The sequence below is a fragment of the Thermobia domestica genome, chromosome 10 (genome assembly GCF_964235325.1).
Source record: "Thermobia domestica chromosome 10, izTheDome1.hap1.1, whole genome shotgun sequence".
Taxonomy (NCBI): Eukaryota; Metazoa; Arthropoda; class Insecta; order Zygentoma; family Lepismatidae; genus Thermobia; species Thermobia domestica.
Genome location: NC_137463.1, coordinates 243,794,527 through 243,806,615, shown reverse-complemented (window position 1 = coordinate 243,806,615; position 12,089 = coordinate 243,794,527). Strand labels below are relative to the sequence as shown.

The 12,089-nt window shown below is 37.5% G+C and overlaps 1 protein-coding gene and 1 non-coding gene across 3 annotated transcripts in view; one reads left to right on the top strand and one right to left on the bottom strand.

Annotated features, from left to right (window-relative positions):
- Cad99C (cadherin 99C) overlaps positions 1–12,089 on the top strand; it is a 295,315-nt gene that overhangs the window by 141,857 nt on the left and 141,369 nt on the right. The window lies entirely within an intron of this gene.
- On the bottom strand, positions 4,352–4,424 carry TRNAQ-CUG (transfer RNA glutamine (anticodon CUG)). The gene has a single exon. It is a non-coding gene; the product is annotated as a tRNA-Gln (tRNA).

Sequence of the window (12,089 nt, the reverse complement as noted above, 5' to 3'; positions counted from 1 at the left end):
AAGTAATTCACAACATTAATTCGTTCATTTTATTCGTAAGGATAAAACTTTTCTTCTTTATTTAAACGTAACATATGTGCTTTAAAAAAATGGCATTAACATCGCGAGAAAGTTGTTTCTCATACCTTATCATCTATCTTTCTTGTAAATCCTTTTAGTTATTATTAATTATCTGATGTAATTACAAAAATTACTAAGCCATATTTAAAGCTTACACTGCATTGGACAATTACACAAAAAATGAGAGAAAAGAAAAGAAAAAAATGCCACAAAGATCATACTTCCTAATTTTATTTTGTATTTTTTGGGTCATGGACTGAGAATTATTAACGCTTATTTGTTAATGAGTTAAGACTTTTTCCAAGACATAAAATTAAAAAAAAAAAAAATCCTTGCTTCCGACACTGACATGTTCCTTAAACAGAAGGCTGTGTTGTTTTATGTTCTATGGAAATGGACTTTCGAAATACGCTGCGAATGCGCTACCATTGAAAGCATTCTTTACATCTTTTCACTGTCTGTTTGTCTGAGTAATTGCAATTGTTTTTCTATCTGTGTGTCTGATCTGTTTTTTTTCTCATCGGTTAGTATTTACTAAAAGATATAAGCAGCGGCTGAAATGCCATTGTTCACATATTCCTTGCTTAATGACATATATTGTTGTTGTTTTGGTTCTTGTCTTGTACTAATGAAATTATCTTTTTTGGTTCTCATGTAACTATGTGTAAATAATGGCTGCCACGCCTTCTGTTAAAAGTACGATAAGGAAGTGGCTAAAGAAAACAAGGAATAAACGCCAAAGAAATTACTGTAAAAAAAAAAAATGTTCCACCGTCTGTAAAATGAGAAACCTATGGGGTAAATACTGCCGGAATTAAATTGACATTAGTGGGACTATTATTATTATTTATTAAGTATTCTGCCATTTGGCAGGTCATGGGACTAATGGCTTTTTTTTTTTTTTAATTTTTGATTTGGGCCTGGAAATGTTTCTTCCTCATTTCTCGATCTTCAGCTTCCTCTTTTAACTCCCGATATTTTCTTCAATTTTTCAAATCATCGATCAGTTGTGCTCTTCTTCTTCCTATTCATCGCTCTCCTTCCATCTTTCCTTTTATGGCAGTATGAAGAAGACAATTTCTTCACAAGAGGTGTCGAATCCAATTGGCCTTCGTACGAAGAATGCTGGCTATCAATATGTAATTTTGCCTTTGCCCCCATTTCCCCCTTGGAGGGCGAAATTTCCATTTTTATCCTTTCCCCCCTTTATTTGAGTTACAAATCTTGCATTTGTGATAAATTTCAATTTCCCGTGTCTATACCAAGTGCCCTATATGTTTTGAATTGTTATCCTAAGTAGATGACGTAACATTATGCAAATTTGCCTTTGTTCCCTAAATATCCCGCCTGAAAAGGAGAACTTTCCAGTTTTCCGACTTTTTCGTTATTTGTGCCACAAAACCTACATTTGTACCAAATTCCAGTTTTCTATGTATAAGTGACGTAACAAAATGCAATTTTGCCATTGCTCCTCTGATTTCCCCGCTGGGAGGGAAATTTCCAATTTTTCCATTTTTTCTTTACTCATACCACAAATCCTATATTTATACCAAATTTAAAGTTTCTTTATAGGTTTGGTGAGTGAGTGCCAAAATTTTAGATTTTCAGGACCCTTTATGTCGTAAACGGTTTGAGATTAAACTTTGATTTTTTTTAAAAAAAATAGGTATATCATAGTGACACTTCTGATTTTCATTGCACTATCTTTATGCGAAACGAAATTATGCATGTTCAAGATAACACTTAAAATCTTTAGTTGCGAAATAGTCACAAGAAGTGCGCCAGCTCAGAGTGAGCGAGGTCTTGGCTTGGCGAAAGATACCAAAAGTATTCTAATAAATATACAGGTCACCGCAATAAATTTTCTCGCTCCAGTAGTTAAACTAAATTATGTTATGCTACCGTTATTAATGAAATACTTTTTTGTGAAATATGAACAAAATTGTATAGCATTTTCGGAAAACTTCCTCCGAAAAATCTTACTCCAAGAATAAAGTACTCATTTTCAGAGCAAATGAGTTATATCATCAGATTAATAAAGAAATACAGGGTCCGCGCAAAAGTAAGTATACCCCCCATGCATTGGTCAAGTATAACATCCTAGTTCACTGGCGTCTCTGGCATGTAAAATTTTGAGCGGGACATCAAAGAAAGTGATTTAAATAGTACTACCTAGCCCAACCTGTTTATTATCTTCGATTCCATTTGTTACCTTTCTGCTTACCTTCACGGACCCCCTGAGATTATCATCGTTTCACAGCCTGAATATTACATTCCAAAATAAATGTAATTATTGTTATTTATATGTTATTCTGTCGTTAGTAAAGGAATTAAATTAGAATAAAATATTGAATATTTTGTACTTCAAAATATTGGGGAGGACGCGGTCCCCTGCTTTCCCCCCTTCCCGCCAGAGACGTCCGTGTCCTAGTTTATGGGTTTATTTGCTTTGTCTGTTCCGAGCTAAATGTATAAGTAAAGGATAACAATAAGAAATTATATAAAATGCAGTGAGGTAATCAGTACGGTACTGTATACCTACTTTTGGGGCACCCTGTATTTATTTATGGTCTATGAACAAAATCCACATTAATTGTTAAGTTCGGACTGTATTCGGACACAGAAACGATGTCTATCACTTCCATTTGGAACAGAGGGTTAAGAGTCTTCATCCCGGCGAAATTAAAATACCGCTAATTTTACAGTAATTATGTGATATCTTCAAATAGATAAAAGATAATCGAAATGTGAAACAAGAGCGCCCTAGACAATATTATTTTACATGAGAAACCGTTATCACGACTCACTTATCTGCTTTCGATTTCGAGCCATTTTGAAAATCGGGATTTATTTTCGCGTTTCTAAACAGCTGAAAACGGAAAGCCACTAGGTGACTTGTGATAACGGTACCTCACGCAAAATAATATTATCTAGGGCGCTCTTGTTCCATATTTCAATTATCTTTTATCTATTTGAAGATATCACATAATTACTGTAAAATTAGCGGTATTCTAATTTCGCCGGGATGAAGACTCTTAAGAACAAAGATAGAATATGTTCTTGGGACACTGTATCCATGTCAGAAAAAAGTGTCTTGTTAACCTTTTAACGATTTGCTCTGGTACGTGTCAGCAGACGGAAGTGTGAACAGAGCCATTCTATAACATTTCCATTAGTACACAGTTTCAAAGTCAAATTAAAGGTTTATTGTATTATAGGCGAAAATGGGTCTTACCAACTTCCCCCTTATGATCACCTGTTCGTAACAGAGCAATAATCATCATCATCATCATCATAGGTATTCTGCCATTATTGGCAGATTACTTGCCGCAACTGAGAAGCTTTCATGCTCCACAGTCTTCCACTAATATTTTCGTCTTCACGTAAGATTTTTCTGTTTTGATATCGTTCATTAATTGTAGTTTCCTTCGCCCCTCCCTCTCTTTCCTGCCACCATACCCTCTAATGCGTCTCTCATGATACCGTTCCTTCTTATCCAATGTCCCAATTAGTTTCTCTTCCTGTTCTTAATAATATCTAACATTGTTAATTTCCTCTCTATCATTTCTAACACCATCTCATTCGTTTTACGCTCGACCCAGGTAATTCTCTCAATTCTTCTCCACACTCACATTTCAAAAGCTTCCAATCGTTTTTTCATCATTTTTATGTAATGTCCATATTTCTGATCCATACAGTACAATATTTCACACGAAGCATTTTATGAGTCTTTTTCTCAATTATTTATTCAAGGTCTCACAAAATAATCTTTTCTTCCTCCTAAAGGCTTCTTTCGCCATTCCTGTCCTCGTTTTAATTTCATGTTCACACTTCATATCATCACTACTGCCCAAGTATCGAAAAACGAGTCATCTATTCTTTCTCCCCTCCTACTTCTATATTTCACATCGACCCCTCCGTTCCAATCACCATGGCTTTTGTCTCTCTATAACATTTATTCTCATCCCATATTGTCACAGCCCTTCCTCAAGTTTCCTATCTTGTTGATTTTCTCTTCAGATTCTGCAACAAGCGCCATATCATCTACAAACCGTATGCACCTAATTATTCTACCTCCTACCGAAATACCGCCTTGATTATTTTCGTTCTCTCTTCTAGATAGTTAAAATGAAATGAAATCTTTTAAGTTTTACGTCCCACGGTTATGCCGGCTAGTTTAAAGGAGACAGTGATGATGAGAAACGGATGAAATGGTGGAATGAAGAAAGAGGAGACGACAGGACCCCGAGAAAACCCACGAGCACGGTGTTTGTTCACCACAAAGTCCATACGGCGCGAGCTGGGATCGAACCAGCGACCACATACACCAGAGGTGAACGCTCTACCACTGAGCCATCGCGGCCCCTTTCTAGAGAGACTGTATGTCTGTCGAACTCTCCTTCCAATTGGTCTCTCCTCTGTCATTTCCTCCCCTATTCTAACGTGTACTTATTGGTTCACATATAAGTTTCTTATGAGTCTGATCTTTCCATTCCAACAGAGCAATAATGTACCCCAATTACAGTGCCATGCCGTGGAAAATTAGCGCTGGGGTGAGAGTATACAACGTCACCCCCGTACATATGAGTGAGGTCGACAGACCAGCCGCGCAGTGCCATCATGGTTGGCGCAAAGCGTAAGAAAAATTTTCAAAAATAAACCGTTTCTTTCCCTTGATTTTGAGCACTTTTTATTACTTTGTCCCTTCTATTTTATATATGTGCACATGTATTTTTCTAACATGAGTAACATTATAGGGTCACTCCCTAAAGCAGGAAGAGGATTTACGTAATAAGTACGTACTAGTTTGTACTGATCTAAAATATTCCAAGTAATTTTTTCCCTTCTCTTTTTTGTTTCTTTTTTCTTTTCCTCCCGAATTTTGCGCGCCCTTACTTCGGCGTCCGGCGCTGTCGCCCCGCTCGCCCCCTTTCACGGCACGGCATTGCCTAATCACCAAGTCCTCTTTTAACTTACAGAAATACGGTATGTATTCAAAGAATTGTTTTCATTTGTGTAGGTGGATAAGTTCTTAAAAGTTTCTAAGAAAATAAATGTATGTAGATGATCACAGACGGTTGTTGGTGATTGTTCGTATTTACTTTGAGAAACTGTAAACTGATAACGTATTCATATGGCGTTCTTTTTAGTGAAATAAGACAGTTAAGGTTATAAGCATTATTAATATTGAGTACTTCATGGACGCTTCTAAAAGAAGGAAGGCCATAAGAGGTAATCATCGTATTCTTCCTACGTGCTAATAAAATATGTCGAGATAACAAATTTCCGCCTGTCCTGGTGGAGTCACTTCCACGTTAGTCAGTCCAGAAGCACCTTCTGAGAAAGGTGAAAATTCTGAAGTCATGACTCTAATAACTTCTATTGATGATGTCACTTAGAATTGTCGGCGACACGCTGCATATTAATGAGATTTCCTGGTTTTTAAAACCAACTTCTTATATATATATATATATATATATATATATATATATATATATATATATATATATATATATATATATATATATATATTCTGGTGCTTTGTTTTCATTTTATAACAGGCGCGCACAAAGAAATTTTCGTTGCGAGGGGTCGAAGCGTTGTAGGTTGAGGCTCAATAGTACATGTCTATGTAGTATTGAACGGGTATTATTCTGGACTACGATAAGTAATTGTATAATACTTCCACCTATATTTATAGAACTAAATTGTTTTTTTATAAGAGAAAGGGTACAGATGAAGTGTCAAGATCAAATTTCATGCTACATCAATCATTTCCCTGTTAAACAAGTATAATTTTGTTGGGAAATTGTAGAAATGTATGTTGAGTTTTGAAGTTTTTTTTTTTTGGGGGGGGAGGCGGTCCGGACCCAGTGGACCCCCATGAATGTGCCCCTGTTTTATAAGATTTACTATAATCTGTTTCACATAACCTGATAGGAAAAAGAAGAAGTCCCCCCCTCCAACCACTCTCAAGTACAGGTAAATGTTGGTGTTCCGTCTTCCACTCGGGATTGATAACTAAAAGGAACAGCAGTGCTTTCTCAACATCAGGTGTGAGCGACTTGACGTACGAATTTAAGAGTTTACACGATTCTGTTTATTAGAAAAGCCTACGAGCTTCCCTCCCTGTGAATGTCAACGAGTTGCTTTCCCCTTCTGCAGTGGTAAGTGGTGGGAGGTAGGGGAGTTTACTATCAGGTTGACTGAAACAGACTTTAGTGGTGCTTACGAAACGAGAAATGTCACGAGTACCCTCGACAACATTATTTCATCCAAGTCTTAAACCACAAACACTGTTTTAATGTAACATGTTTCATAATATAAAAACTATAAATTGATAAAGGATTTGTGCGAACATTATGAAGATCATTTATCAACATTTAAAAATACACAAGTCACTTCAGCGATAAATATAGGATTAGAAATTAGATTTTTGGGCTCTCGGCATCTATGACCGTGTTAGCTTTTCACAAGGGCGCCGATTTCTCTGTAAATGGGGGGTGGGTGGGCATTCAGATGCAGAAGGTATATATATGAGGATTTAAGAAAAAGTGCATTCAAATTATGCCAAATATTGTATATTCATAAATACAATAGGGGGCCCACATGATCTTTGGGCCCCCAGGATCGGCACCCTTGGTTCTTCACGTATCAGAGATGACGTCGCTCAACGATCACACTATTCGAGGAAAGGGAAGGAAGAAAGCGGCCTGGGACCTACCATGGAGAAAAATGCATAACCCAGTCGGCATGTAAATGCTGTTTTTACCAGGTTATGCGCGTCACCACATTAAGTAATGTTGTTTCATCCGAAATACGATCTACACTACCGTCCAGCGAAAATTTTGTATTGTAGGACCACCATTTTGAAATCTAGTATTAACGCCATACCCATTCCGACGGTGGTAACTTACGTATATAATGTTGTTACCACCTTCCTACGACTGTTTCCTCTTGGTTCTTTCTAAATCTGTGACTCTCTACCTTACGAGAGTAATACGACGTCATATTCTGTGAGAAGGAAAGAGAGGAAAGACGTTTTTAACACGACGCCGAACTCCAGACTTGGAATGGTGTTCCCACCTGCTGTACTTTTATACATGAAATTACATTACTTAAGGAGCGCACCCGCGTAAATACGATATATACACACGAAAATCCTAGTCCTTTACTTCTCAGTGTGGCATTTGCTTGATGTGAATGAGAAAAACCCAGGAAAACCTCATCCAAGGTGGCTAGCCTGAAAAAGCTTTTACACTTTTTCGACCGAGTGTCCCCACCGGGAATCAAACTCAGTACTGTAAATAACGCACTTGCTTGCCGGGATGCTAGTTAATTCGTTGGAAGTAGTAAAATTAAATGTAGGTTACATTCGCTAGAACACCGCACATATCTTTTGGGTAGAAAATTGTTTGTCACGCGTTATTCTTTTTAAGGGATAGAACCAAAATAACCAATATTTTCGTAAGACTTCTTTCAGTACACCATTAACCAGTACTCTTCTATTTTCCTTTTTTCTTTTTGGTCACCTAATCTCCTCACAATACAGGGTGATCCAATGAAACCTAACACATTTTAAAAGTTAATAAAAAGAAGTATTCGAGATAGACATTTATTTGTTGAAAAATATGAAACTATATTCAAAAGAGTTTTAAGTATTCTATTCTATTGTGTGTTGAAATTACGCATAATTCAATTATTATAAGCAACAACCAATAAAACCATTCACTTTTTGATTGGCTGTAGCACTTTCAGTGGAGGGGCAGGAGAAGTGAGAGTTATCGCTTCTGCGCACCTCTCCTGGCGTTTTAAGTCCTGATTATGGTTTGACCAGGGGTTCATCGTGCGTACGAAGTCGAAATGTTTGTCAGAAACAGAGCTTCTGTGATTACAGTGCAAAGAGCTTTTCGCTTGAAGTTCGCTATTCCATGTAGTGAAAATGCACTGGGTCGAGGACTTCCGAACAACAGGTTAACCCTGGAATATTGAGGTCGTGAGTAGTCTATTTTCAGTCGCCAGAACCATAGGCTCCGACTTGAAGAAAATATTGGCTTGGGGGGCGGACAGAGAATAAATATATTATTATCATATTTAGCCGTTTCCTATCAACTGCTTGATGAAGGCCCCCCTTCCCCTCCAAATCTCGATCCGCTACTCCGCTGAATCTTCTTCACTGCTAAATTTACGACCTAGTCAAATTTGCCTAAAGGCATCAAAACAAATTCAGGTTCAAAGTATGGGAACTTCACTGCAACTTTAAGCACCACAATGTGTACTACAGGAAAATATGGTCAAGTTAGAATTTTCAAGAAAAGAGGACAGTAGCCCATATGAAAATTACTTTTTTTTTTTTTGTATATTGATCTTCACTTGTCATATCAGTATTGCCAGAGTGTTAGTTGAAGCTTCAGTGCTCTATAAAACATCGCTTTCAAAACGGCCTTTTCTATCGAAATGAAATCTTTGTTTTACGTCCCACGCTTATGCCACCTAGGCCAAAGGAAACGGTGATAATGAAAAATGAATGGAATGGTGGAATGAAGATAGTGGGAGTAAATTGGAGAACCCAGTGAAAATGTTGTTTGTCCACCACAAAGTTCACTTGGCGCGAGCTGCAATTGAACCAAGAACCCCATGCGCCAGAGGTGAACGCTATACCACTGATCTACCGCGGTTGCCTTTTCTATCGAATAAGGAGGCTGTTCCTAGTATTGAGTTAAAGGCACGACAAATTTGCTCCTCTTTGTTAATTTTCCTCGACTGGATTATATTGGAAGGACGAGGATCCCACCTTTAAATATTGAGGGGAGGGAAGTGTTCTGCCGCCCAAAGTCGGCGCCTAAGTCCAGAACGTTCTGCAAAGGAGCATGTTGCAGCTGTTGAACTCCCTAGGAAGAGTGTAAGAACAGAACAAATCAAAACAAAGTTATTACAAACTGTTTTCAATATTATTCTTTATTTTCTTAATAAACAATACTTTTTTTTTTTGCTTTATTCGCTTTTCAAATGTGGGAGATTGTTTTTGGGCCACCCTATATGATCAAGGGAAATGGGTGGAAGGCCCCTTAACTAACACCCACACTCTACAACATAGTACCTCTCTCAACCCGAGGTGCTACGTAATCACACCTAATTACTGTGATGAATGTATCGAGATAATTGAGCAATTTAGTAAAACGGGATTCACCCAATCACCCTGCTGATTGCTCGATGTAACACTTCAAAAAGCAGAAAATAAACACCAAAAAATTTGACCCGGAACTGATATAACAGGAATCGGAGGGAGCTGGAAAAACGTGCTGAAAGTGGAACGTAATAGGTGTGCGCAATAGACCACGTCAAATGACATTGATCTTTTCCACAGATTACTAACGTAAAATGAAAAGAGGAAAGAAAGAAAAAAAAAGTTTCGCTTTCGCAACTAGCGGTCTATAATGAATTTAACTAAGTCATGGTTGTAAGCGACATCTATCGAGCACTTTTGATTTTAGGAAGGAAGGAAGCAAAAAATATTTCCCAAGTTCGCAAGGAAAGAAAGATGGTAATTGATAAAAATGTAAGTGGGAAAAGTAAGTGGCCTGGTGGATTATAACGTGGTAGGAAAAAAAGAAGGAAATAAACAAAAAATTCTGGTTATTTATTTCTCACCATAACTAGCATTGAGCTTTTACTTCAATCCTACGGATGTGAATTGTTGTGATGGCAGTTCCCGTTATTTAGTGCGATTGGCCTCATCCGTAGATTAACTATAGCCAACAGTGTTGCCAACGGCAATAATAGTGTTACCAGGTTGTTATAATAATGGTTTTTAATAAAAAAATAATTCATAGAAATTACCAGATATTCAAATATCATTAATGGGGATGTATGTTCTTGACGTTCATTATGACAGTAAGCTATGTAATGAGTTTTTACTAGTTAAACCAATGATTTTGTAATGTGACGTTTTGGGAGGAAGTGTAAAAAAAAAAAAAAAAAAAAAAGGTTTAGTTAGCACGTGCTACGATGTAATGGAGATATACAGCATATACACACTTTATATTTCTATAGCCTAGCGCAGGGGCCCACCCACGGGGCTCTACCGGGTCCGGAATCCCCAAAAGCTTCTTAACTCAACTTACATTTGTACGCTTTGTCAATAAAACTATATCAGTGGTAGAGCGTTCACCTCCGGTGCTTGGGGTCCCTGGTTCGATCCCAGCTCGCGCCGTGTGGACTTTGTGATGGACAAGCACCGTGCTCGTGGGTTTTCTCGGGGTTCTCCCGTTTCCTCACACTTTCTTCATTCCACCATTTCATTCATCTCTCATCATCACCGTCTCCTTTAGCCTAACCGTCATAACCGTGGGACGTAAAACTTAATGATTTCATTTTTTCATTTCAATAAAACTACACTTAATAAATAGGGAAATGATTGATATAGCAAGAAAATTTGATCTTATGTTTCATCTGCATTCTTTCTCAATAATCTAGTTCTACAGGGTATCCATAATCTTTTGGGTCAAATTTGTACAGATGATAGAGGGGTTCAATATACTCATTTGGAGATAGGAAACCGAAGGTCGAAAACGGCTAGTTCAAGCGTCACGCCATCTTGAATGTACATCAATTTGTGGGAACACGTACGAAGTTTCAATAACAAATTGTTTATCAAATCGATGTAACTTGCTTTATTGTGCACAACACTACATCTGAGTATCTAAGGTTTAGTACAAATAATCTACTGCTGCACTGTATGTACCAGAAACTCACAGTAACTACAAAGAGACAATCACCAACCTCGACGCACGTAGCACAGCGCCTAAGGATATTTTGCTTTACTCGTTCAAATATCCCCGGAGTCTCTTGCACAATTAAGCAGACAGCTAGGACTCTTGAAAGAAGTCCTTGTCGAACCTCCTCGATCGATTTTTTTTTTATCCATACTTACATCCTTTGTCAGCAGTGAGGCTATATACGAAAAAATCCACAGCTTTAAATGGGATCTAAACTAATTCATTCGATAAACTCCCACCAGGAATCGAGCCCAATACCTTGCGCATTAAAGACATGCACTCTAGCCACTAAGCTAGTAACAAGGGCTGCCGGTCGCGGGTAAATTCATCCACTCTTATATCTAATTAGACATTGTTATTCCATTAATTCTTAAATTTTATATTAAACTAACATGTTTCTAAATTTATACAAAGCCCACTCTTATATTAATGTGTTTTACTACGTGAAATGCGCAGTCTTTGCACGGAAAAAATAGGTATGTAGAAAATAGTTGAAAGGTCTATTTGAACACTTTTTTTCCACACGATATGTATTTGAACCAAAGTGCAATAAATAAATAAATTCAGCTCAATCCAGATATTATGTTCAAAAGTGCATTTCATACAGTGCAGCAGCTATTCTTTGCAGAAAATTTAAACTCCATTCCCCACCCCACCTCCATAGGACACTGCTTTTTCAATTAAAGCGAACTGATAAAAGCTCAGGTTGATACAAGCGATAATTATGTTCAAAAACGGTACAAACGTCTGCTTACTTCGATCATTCTACGAGTACAAAGTAGGAAATAAAAAAAAATGCACCCTAACCCTTTTTACAAGCGAAATTTTCAAATCTGCTGGGCACGTGATTACTTATTTATACTAAGGACTTTATATACCGAATTTTGTGAACAATATGAGTGTCGTAACTTTCCGTAGGTTTTGCATTTTAATGAAAATGACATGAGAATTTCTCAGTGGCTTACTTATTAATGGCAGAGCGCTCGCCTCTGGCACGCGGAGTCCCTGATTCGATCCCAGCTCCTGCCAAGTGGATTTTGTAGGGAACAAACAACTTGCGTGTGGGTTTTCTCGGATTCTTCCGTTTCCTCCCACTTTCGTTATTCCACCGTTACATGTATCTCATAATCACTATCTCCCTTAATCTCGGTTAAACTAAAAAAAAAAAAATCACATGACAAAATCCTGGCTCGAGTTAGGTGTTAACTATGTTCAAAAGTTTATTTCAAACCATTCAGCTGTCTTCCCGTA